Consider the following 9,402-nt stretch of genomic DNA (forward strand, 5'->3'; position numbering starts at 1 on the left):
GCCTTGGTGTGTCTCGGCACGCTATTTCATGCAGTTTACAGCGGTTTTAAGTTGTTTTTAGGACATGTCATTTTTTGACATTTTTGCCATACTATAGTCTTGCTTTTTGGGTCATTTTTGAACATGCCATATTATTGTCTTTTTGGCTGTTTTTGCAGCACTTCATGCCTTGGTGTGTCTTGGCACGCTATTTCATGCAGTTTACAGCGGTTTTAAGTTGTTTTTAGGACATGTCATTTTTTGACATTTTTGCCATACTATAGTCTTGCCTTTATTGGTCATTATTTGGATATGCCATATTATTACCTTTTTTATTGTTTTTGCAGCATTTCATGCCTTGGTGTGTCTCGCACGCTATTTTACGCAGTTTTCAGCTGTTTTACGCTATTTTTGGGACATGTCATTTTTTGACATTTTTGCCATACTATAGTCTTGCTTTCTTGGTTATTATTTGGATATGCCATATTATGGTGTTTTTGCATGTATTTGCAGCATTTCATGCCTTGGTGTGTCTTGGCACGCTATTTCGTGCAGTTTTCAGTTGTTTTAAGCTGTTTTTAGGACATGTCATTTTTGGACATTTTTGCCATACTATAGTATTGCCTTTTGGGTCATTTTTGAACATGCCATATTGTGGTGTTGTTGCATTTTTTTTTGCAACATTTCATGCCTTGGTGTGTCTTGGCACGCTATTTCATGCAGTTTATAGTGGTTTTAAGTTGTTTTTAGGACATGTCATTTTTTGACATCCTTGCCATACTATAGTCTTGCTTCCTCAGTCATTTTTTGGATATGCCATATTGTGGTGTTGTTGCATTTTTTTTTGCAACATTTCATGCCTTGGTGTGTCTATGTACAGCGTTTTATGTGTTTTTCAGTTGTTTTTAGCTGTTTTTAGGATATGTCATTTTTTTACATTTTTGCCATACTATAGTCTTGTTTTCTTTTTCATTATTTGCATACACCATATTATGGTGTTTTTGCACGTTTTTGCAGCATTTCATGCCTTGGTGTGTCTCAGCACGCTATTTCATGCAGTTTTCAGCAGTTTTAAGCTGTTTTTTGGACATGCCATTTTTTGACAGTTTTGCTATACCATAGTATTTCATTTGGGTCAGTTTTTGGCCATGCCATATTATTGTGTTTTTTTTCCGTTTTTGCAACATTCTACTCCATGTCATGTCTTGGCATGCTTTTTTATGTGGTTTTCTGCTGCTTTCAGTTATTTTTGGGATATTTCATTTTTTAACATTCTTGCCATAGTATAGTATTGCCTGTTGGGTCATTTTTTGGACATGCCATATTACTGTGTTTTTGCCATTTTTGCAAAATTCTATGCCTTGGCGTGTCTTCGCACAATGTGTCATGTGTTTTTAAGTTGTTTTTAGCAGTTTTTGGGACATGTCACTTTTGGACATTTTTGCTTCCTCAGTCATTTTTTGGATATGCCATATTGTGGTGTTTTTGCACTTTTTTGCATCATTTCATGCCTTGGCGTGTCTCAGCACGCTATTTTATGTGTTTTTCAGCTGTTTCCAGTTGTTTATAAGAGATTTCTTTTTTGACATTTTTGCCATACTACTGATGTGCTTTCTGGGTCATTTTTTAGATATGCTATGTTATGGTATAGATATGCATGTTATTTTTTGTGGTTTTCAGTTATTTTTGTAAGATTTAATTTTTAAATTTGTTTTTGCCATACTATTGATTTCCCTTTTTGGTCATTTGTTTTTAACAATCCATTTTAGGGTGGTTTGGCTATTATTGCAGTATTTTATGGCATGAAGTTTTCCGCTGTTATTTTGTACATGTAAAATGTTGTCAATTTTCGTACTATAGTACTATAGTATTGCCTTTTCGGATGTTTTTTTCTATATTTTGATGTTTTGGGCCGTTTTTGCAAAAGCATATGCCATGGCGTGTCTAGGCAAGCTATTTAATGTGGTTTTCAGCTGTTTTTGGGACATATCAAATTCTGACATTTTTTTCCATACTATAGTATTGCCTTTTCAGACATTTTTTTGGGCGTTGCTATATTACAGTGTTTTTGGTAGTTTTGCAACATTCTATACCCTGGCATGTCTCTGCATGCTGTTTCATGCGGTTTTATGTGGTTTTTTTTTGGACATGTCAGATTTTTAAATTTTTTTACCATTGCATTTTCAGATGTTTTTTCGTTATGCAATATTATGGTGTCTCATGCCATTTTTGCAATATCCTCTGTTATGGCAAGTCTCGCATGCCATTTTATATGGTCTTCTGTGGTTTTCAGCTGTTTTGGACATTTTTTCACCATACTATAGCATTGTGTTTTTGGACATTTATTCGATATCCTATATTATGGTGTTTTTGGCCGTTTCTTGCAACATTCCATGCCATGGCATGTCTTGGCATGGTATTTTATAGTAGCAGTTTTAAGCTGTTTTTTGTCATACGTCATATTTTGACTTTTTTTTCCATACTATGAAATGGCCATTCTTAACTTTTTTTGATATGCTAAATTATGGTGTTTTGGGCTGCAATATCCTCTGTTATGGCCAGTCTTTGCATATACGGTATTCAGCAATTTTTTGGACATGTCAAATTTTGACACTATAATATTGCATTTTGTGACTTTTCAAGCATTTTTATATTACCGTGTTTTTGGTAGTTTTTATATTATTATATGCCATGGCGTGTCTTTACATGCTATTTTATGCTGTTTTTCAGCTGTTCTTTGGACGTGTAAAATTTTGACATTTTTCACCATACTATATTTTTTTCAGATGTTTATTTTTCAGTATGCAATATTATGTGTTATGTGTTGTATGCTGTTTTTGCAACATTCTGTGCCATGGCATGTCTTAGCATGCTATTTTACATGTTTTTTTTGGACATGTCAAATTTTGCAATTCTTCGCTGTACTATAGTAATGCATTTTGGACGTTTTTTCGACGTGCTTTATTATGGCCAATTAGGCCATTTTTGCATCATCCTCTGTTATATCAAGTCTCGGCATGCCATTTCACGTAGTTTCTGTGGTCTTTAACTGTTTTCTGGACATGTAAAATTCTATAGCTTATTCTATAGCTAACATTACTATAGCACTGCATTTTAGGACTTTTCTTCGACATGCTATATTATGGTGTTTTGGGATGTTTTTGCAACATTCAGTGCTATGACATGTCTTTACATGCTATTTTATTTGGTTTTCAGCCACTTTCTGGAAGTGTCATATTTTGACATTTTGACATCACCAATGTTTAGTATGGCATTTTTTTGTCCTTTTTTGATTTGCTAAATTATGGTGTTTTTGGCCGTTTCTGTAACATTCGATGCTATGGCGTGTCTTGACATGCTATGTTATGTGGTTTTCAACAGGATATTGGGCAATTTATATTTTGACATTTTTCCAACATGCTATATTATGGTGTTTGGGGCTGTTTTTGCAACATTCTATGCCATAACATGTCTTGGCATGCTATTTTTTTGTGGTTATCAGCTTTTTTTGCAGACATGTCACATTTTGACATTCTTTGCCATACTTTAGTAAGGCACCTTTCTTCATTTTTCTTGATATGCTATATGATTGTGTTTTTGGCTGTTTTTGCAACATTCTATGCTATGACCTGTCTTCGCATGCTATTGTTTTATTGGTTTTCAGCTGTTTTTTTGACATGTCATATTTTGAAATTTCTTGTCATTTTTTGGATATGCTAGATAATAGTGTTTTTGGCTGTTTTTGCAGGATTCTATGCTATGACATGTCGCTGCATGATATTTTATTTGGTTTTAAGCATTTTTTTGGACATGTCATATGTTGACATTTTTTGCCATGCTATATTATGGTGTTTGGGGTGGTTTTTGCAGCAGGCTTTGCCATGGCATGTCTCGGCATGCAATTTTATGTGGTTTTCAGCTGTTGTTTGGACATGTCATAGTTTTTCGCCATACTATAGTATGGCATTTTTGTCATTATTTCCATATGCTTAATCCTTGTGTTTTGGGCTGCTTTTGCCAGGTTTTATGCTATGATATGTCGTTGCATGCTATCTTTTCAGGATTTTTTTGGACATGTCATATTTTGATATTTTTCAACAAGCAATATCATGGTGTTTTGGGGTGTTTTTGCAACATTCTATGCTATGACATGTCTTTGCATGCTGTTTTAAGTAAATTTTAGCTGTTTTTGGGACGTCACTTTTTGACATTTTTAGCCGGTTGTTTTTTCGATATTCTATATTATGGTGTTTTTGGCGATTATTATTTTATGTGGTTTTCAGCTGTTTTTTGGACATTTTGGCCATATGTTTTTTTTCCAGCATGCTATATTTTGGTGTTTTGTGCGTTTTTTTTTTGAGGTGTCTCAACATGCTGTAGTATGTGGTTTACAGTAGTTTTTTGGACAGGTCACATTTTGAATTTTTTGACATACTATACTTAGACCATCCATCTATCCATTGTCTGCTGCTTATCAGGGGTCGGGTCGCAGGGGCAGCAGCCCAAGCAGGGAAGCCCAGACTTCCCTCTTCCCGGCCACTTCGTCCAGCTCTTCCCGGGGGATCCCGAGGTGTTCCCAGGCCAGCTGGGAGACATAGTCTCTCCAGCGTGTCCTGGGTCTTCCCCGGGGCCTCCTACTGGTGGGATTAGCCCTGAACACCTCACCTGGGAGGCGTCCTGGAGGCATCCTAATGAGACGACCGAGCCACCTCATCTGGCTCTTCTCAACGCGGAGGAGCAGCGGCTCTACTCCGAGCTCCTCCCGGAAGACCGAGCTTCTCACCCTATCTCTAAGGGAGAGCCCAGCCACCCTACGGAGGAAGCTCATTTCAGGCGCTTGTACCAGCGATCTTGTTCTTTCGGTAACTACCCAAAGCTCGTGACCATAGGTGAGGGTAGGAACGAAAATCGACCGGTAAATTGAGAGCTTTGCCTTTAGGCTCAGCTCCCTCTTCACCACGACGGACCGGTGCAAAGTCCACATTACTGCAGACGCTGCACCGATCCGCCTGTTGATCTCCCGCTCCATTCTTCCCTCACTCATGAACAAGACCCCGAGGTACTTAAACTACCCAACTTGGGGCAGGATCTCATCCCCGATCTGAAGAGGGCACTCCACCCTTTTCCGGCTGAGAACCATGGCCTGAGATTTGGAGGTGCTGGTTTTCATCCCGGCCGCTTCACGCTTGGCTGCGAACCAATCCAGCGAGAGCTGAGGGTCCCAACAGCCAACTGGACCACATCACCTGCAAAAAGCAGCGACCCAATCCTGAGGTCACCAAACCAGACTCTTGAACAGAATCAGTGACAAAGGGCAGCCCTGGCGGAGTCCAACCCTCACTGGAAAAGACAACATGACTATAAAGTCGATGCAAAGCCTAGGGTGTCCTGATGTCAAGTGCACATATGGACACCCTTATGCTTGAACATGGTGTTTGTTATGGACAATCTGTGGCGAGCACAGAAGTCCAATAACAAAACACCACTCGGGTTCAGATTGGGGGGGCCATTCCTCCTGATCACGCCCCTCCAGGTCTCACTATTGTTGCCAACGTGAACGTGAAGTCCCCTAATGGAGTCCCCAGAAGGAGCACTCTCCAGCACCCCCTCTAAGGACTCCAAAAAGGGTGGATACTCTGAGCTGCTGTTTGGACCATAGGCACAAACAACAGTCAGGATCCGTCCCCCCACCCGAAGGCGGAGGGAGGCTACCCTCTTGTCCACCAGGGTAAACTCCATCTTACAGGCATTGAGCCGGGAGGCAATAAGTACTGCCACCCCTGCCCTGCACCTCTCACCAGTGGCAACTCTCCACGTGACCCACATCCAGGCGAGGGAAACTTTGGACCATTTGTGTCATACATCATAAGGGGTCTGGTGAGCTATGCTTTGTCTTGTCCCTCCCCCAGGACCTGTTTGCCATGGGTAACTCTACCAGGGGCATAAAGCCCTGACAACTGAGCTCCTGGGATCATTGGGACATGCAAACCCCTCCACCACGATAAGGTGGTAGCTCAGGGAGGGGCTATACTTAGACGTTTTCTTTCATTTTTCCAACATGCTATATCATGATGTTTTTGGCCATATTTTTCTACATACAATACTGTGAGGTGTCTGGACATGCGGTTGTTGTTATGGTATATTGTTGGTAGCTGTTTTTTTGACGTCATATTTTGATATTTTTTTCGATAAACTATACTATGACGTTTTGGGTAGTTTTTTTGACATGCTATATTAAAACTTTTTCAGCCCCTTTTTTTACATGGCATTTTTTGGCATTTTTCAAAATATTATACTATGATGTCTTCATCATTTTTTGGCCAACATGGTAGTCTATGACATTTTTGTCAATTTTTGAACAACATATCATACTTTTAATATTTTTTTATCAAGTTTTGAACGACATAGTATACTACAATGTTTCTATCAATTTTTTAATGACATATAATAGTATGATGGTTTTTTTCCAATTTTGGAATACCATACTATGATGTTTTTATCCATTTTTGAACGACACACTATACTATGACGTTTTCATCAAGTTGTGATGACAAACTACCCTTTTATGTTTTATCAATTTTTGGATGCCATACTTTACTATGGCGTTTTATCAGTTTTTGGACGATATGCTATACTATATCATTTTCAGCAACTTTTGGAGGACATACTATAATATGACCTTTTTTTTATCATCTTTTGAACGACATACTGTACCATGCCATTTTTATCTATTTTGGACAACACTCTATTCAATGACATTTTCATCATTTTTCATACAACATGCTGATAACCAAACCCAATAAACATAACCCAAAATAAACACTGTAAATTCAGAGTATCAAATCTAGCCATCAACACAAACATCCTCTGGCTGCAATATGGTTCAACGATGGAGACCAATCAGTTCTTGGTAACTTAATTTACAGGAATAAACAAAAATAGAAGGAAATAGAAATCCACAGCTTCCTTCATTTTTTTTAATATAAATAATAACGATGATGATGATGATGATGATGATGATGATGATGATAATAATAATAATAATAATAATAATAATAATAATAATAATAATAATAATAATGATAATAATAATAATGGTGAGTTTTGTGGTCCAAATTAGATGTAAGGAACTATGCTGGAGTTGACATCTAAAGAGGACAGTTTTTGATTGGATGTTAGTATTTCTTTCATTAATGAGATCACTCAAGGAGTGATCCAAACGATATCCCTCACCACTTTTTTTGTTGTTATAGTTGTAGTTTAATTTTCTCTAGTTTCAAAGTGTTATGTTCCAGTTATACAGTTGAAATATAATAAATAAGTTATGGAATCATGACTAAATTAAGTCCAAGTGACAGTCTATTGACTCAGAGTGTCTGATTCTCTATGGTTTGATGGCCACAGACTTATCCCCCGTGAGAATGAACATAGAGTGCAACAGGTCATTCCTGCCTATCACTGAGTGTGCTCCTGTGTTTGACCAGCTAATTTGTTTTAAATCACTCTGAAAGATAAACTCATATGTAAACAGTTACAGTTTTGCTTTGACATTTAGGAATTGGCTGGACCGTGAGAGTGCTGTAATGTTGTTTCAGCAAGTTTGGTTTTCGCTTTTTTTTTTTTTTTTTACCTGTCATTTTAAATATCATGAGAAAATGAAGGGGGTCTTGCTTTTGCTTTCTTTTTGTTGCAACCCTGAAATGAAATTACAGGTTGAAATGTTCCCACAGTAAGTTTGGGCTGAAGTCAACGTGTTCAGTCACACGTTTCTTGCTGTCATTCACAGCTGATCTGTCCATCACCTTTATAAAAGGAGATCGCCTAAATGCCTTACAGACAGAGCCTGCGGCCATCCTTCAGAATCGTTTGTTCCAGGTAAGCAGATCTTCGAAAGTTAGACTATTAAGATTAGGTTTTACTCTGTCTAAAACAAGAGGGGAATTTTTCATGCTCCAGTGTTTTGTTTTTTAAACTTTGTTTGAAAAATGACTCATAAAACTACCTTCTCTGGAACTTTTTTCTTGAATAGTTTTTGCACATTCTAAATGCATCCAAAATCAGGGACATTTTACAAACATAAATGAAGGTTTTGTTTTGTGCTCTATGTGTCTCAACAGGTCATCCATCCATTATGCCTAAATTGACTAAGATTGCAAACCGTATTACAGCAGCAGCTGATGTTGTCGATGCAGCAATCTCAGTCGGTGGTCAAGCTGCTGAGCTCTTTCCAACACACCGTCAGTGTTCCATTGATAGATTAATAAAAGCTCTAACTACACCCTCTGTAACCCCAGGTAACTGCAATTATTATTTTGGGCTTTCATTAAATTAAGCCTTCCATGTGTGCAAATTTACACTTTTCTTTTTTTCTAGTGTATACATCGAAAGTGGTTTCTGCACCCAACCTTTGCCACCGAGTATCGACCCGACTTCACCTGGGAGTGCACTGTTCACCAAGACTGCCAAGACAGCTCGAGGAGCTGTTGGCATCTTCACTTACGATCTCCTCGACAAATCTACAAAGGAGTCCACAGAGAAAATAGCTGTCATGTTCTCTGTGCCCTACGACTTCAACCTGTACTCCAACTGGTACGCAGTGGGAATCTTTGACAAGAGCAAAGAGTGTAATCATGATCTGAATTATCAGATGTACACCAACACTCACCACATGTTGACCAGGAAAAAAGCAGGCCTCAGTGTCAGTCACAGCAAGGATCGAGTTGCCATCATGGTATCAATGACAGACTCTTACCAGCCTGTCATGAAGGTGGAAGTTAAAGATGGCTGAAATTAGAAAAGAAGTGCTGAGATGTAGGTGGCATTTTAAACTGTACATTTGTGCATTTTCGAAAAAGTAGTCTGCTTTCTTTTTCAAGGCATTTATAGTTGATTCTGTGCCGGTAGCCCAAAAAAGGAACACAGTGAAATTTTGGTTAATTTTGTCCTGAATATGAACAATTGGAAATGCAGGTTTAAGTTTTCTATGTCCTTTACAATATGATGTCACTGCTTTAATGCATAGTTACTTTAGTAAAGCACAATATGGCTATCCATCTGCATGAGATGGGTTACATACTGTGATTTCAGCTGTAATGTTATGTTAAGCTTTTCGGCTTTATAAAATCATGCAAACTGTTATACATTGCTTTTGAACATAACTTTGGTTTAATCTCAAACATTAAAAATTGCAAGAAGTCATTATTCTTGTGTGTGTGGTCTTTCTCAACCATTCTGAGTAGTTTTGAAAAATGAAACTGTGCTATTATTGAATAGGATGAGACAGGATGTTCTCTTCTGTCCTCCATCACCTCTATAAGCCACATCTTTGCTTAGATTCTTCTGCACTTGAACACAGAATTTATATATTTAGACAATTAGTTTGACAAGCCTATTTGCTTTCTTGCCAAAGCTCACATAAGAAGA

General features: G+C 38.0%; 1 pseudogene across 1 annotated transcript; it reads left to right on the forward strand.

Moving 5' to 3' along the window:
- The first annotated feature begins 7,043 nt into the window (after positions 1–7,043).
- Positions 7,044–9,192, forward strand: LOC121956190 (uncharacterized; annotated as a pseudogene). The gene is made up of 3 exons (XR_015779696.1): positions 7,044–7,854; positions 8,097–8,273; positions 8,353–9,192. The product of XR_015779696.1 is annotated as an uncharacterized LOC121956190 (transcript).
- The last annotated feature ends 210 nt before the right edge of the window (positions 9,193–9,402 follow it).

The sequence above is a fragment of the Plectropomus leopardus genome, chromosome 18 (genome assembly GCF_026936395.1).
Source record: "Plectropomus leopardus strain MGB_pleo_1.0 chromosome 18, ASM2693639v1, whole genome shotgun sequence".
Lineage (NCBI taxonomy): Eukaryota > Metazoa > Chordata > Actinopteri > Perciformes > Serranidae > Plectropomus > Plectropomus leopardus.